Source organism: Lathyrus oleraceus, chromosome 2 (assembly GCF_024323335.1).
Source record: "Lathyrus oleraceus cultivar Zhongwan6 chromosome 2, CAAS_Psat_ZW6_1.0, whole genome shotgun sequence".
Classification (NCBI taxonomy): Eukaryota; Viridiplantae; Streptophyta; class Magnoliopsida; order Fabales; family Fabaceae; genus Lathyrus; species Lathyrus oleraceus.
The window spans coordinates 4,512,578-4,513,805 of record NC_066580.1 but is presented as its reverse complement, the minus strand read 5'-3'; the positions used below and the strand labels follow the sequence as shown (position 1 = coordinate 4,513,805).

Here is a 1,228-nt window from a genome sequence, read left to right as displayed (position 1 = left end):
CGACAAAGACTTGATTCCCTAGTTTTGACGAACTACATACCGATATCCGTTTTATTAATATTTAATCTAGATATTAGTTTAGCTCTTAGTTTTTCCCCAAACAATCAAACATTTTCACCTTAGATTTACGTAGTAACCTTAGATAACGGTATATCGATTCATAAGTCCCTGTGGGATCGATATCTTTTAAAACTACGCGATAGAACTGTGCACTTGCAGTTTGTATCCCAAATTCGACTCATAAAGTCGCGATCAAGTTTTTGGCGCCGTTGCCGGGGATTTTTATTCAATCGATATCGTAACTCTTCCGTTACGCTGTAGAGACTAAGGTTTCTTTTCCTTCTATTTTCTTTCTTTCGTTGATTTGTATGCCACGCACTCGCTCTCAAGGCGAACCGCTCTATTTACGAATCAACGATATCGAACTATATCTCCGAGTCTTACGACGAATTCGGGAATATCGTGCTGAAAACAATCTCCCTCCTATAGACCTTCCTGATCTCAAAGATTTTCCTTCTTTAACCGAGATGGCAGAACCAGCTCGTGCTCTTAGAGATTACGCCGCTCCATCGCAAGATGAACCGCATTCAAGTATTGCTCCGCCCGCAATCGAAGCAAACAACTTTGAACTTAAACCTTCGTTGTTGCAGGCTGTGCAACAGAACCAATTCTCTGGAAATCTTACCGAAGATCCAAACCTTCATTTATCCGTATTTGTCCAATACGCTGATATTGTTAAAGCTAATGGTGTCACTTCAGAGGCAATTCGACTTCGTCTTTTTCCTTTCTCATTAAGAGATAGCGCTAGAAGATGGCTTCAATCTCTTCCTTCCAACTCAGTCACCACATGGAACGAGTTGAAGAAAGTTTTTCTTGCCCGATATTTTCCACCAAGCAAAACAGCTATGTTAAGAGCCCAGATAAACGGATTTAAACAGAAAGACAACGAGTCTCTTTTCGAAGCATGGGAAAGATACAAAGACATGATGAGACTTTGCCCACACCATGGTTTGGAAGACTGGTTAGTAATTCACACATTTTATAATGGTCTCTTATACAATACAAGGTTAACAATAGACGCCGCTGCAGGTGGTGCACTAATGAAAAACCCTACGCTGATGCTTACCAGCTTATCGAGAGCATGGCCCAAAACCACTATCAGTGGGGAACCGAACGAACAACGGTGGAAAAACCTCAACCGAAAACTGGCATGTACGAGATAAGTAAC

The 1,228-nt window shown here is 41.3% G+C and overlaps 1 pseudogene; it reads right to left on the bottom strand.

Annotated features, from left to right (window-relative positions):
- Window positions 1–912: 912 nt before the first annotated feature.
- Window positions 913–1,012, bottom strand: LOC127124279 (uncharacterized; annotated as a pseudogene).
- Between the last annotated feature and the right edge of the window lie 216 nt (window positions 1,013–1,228).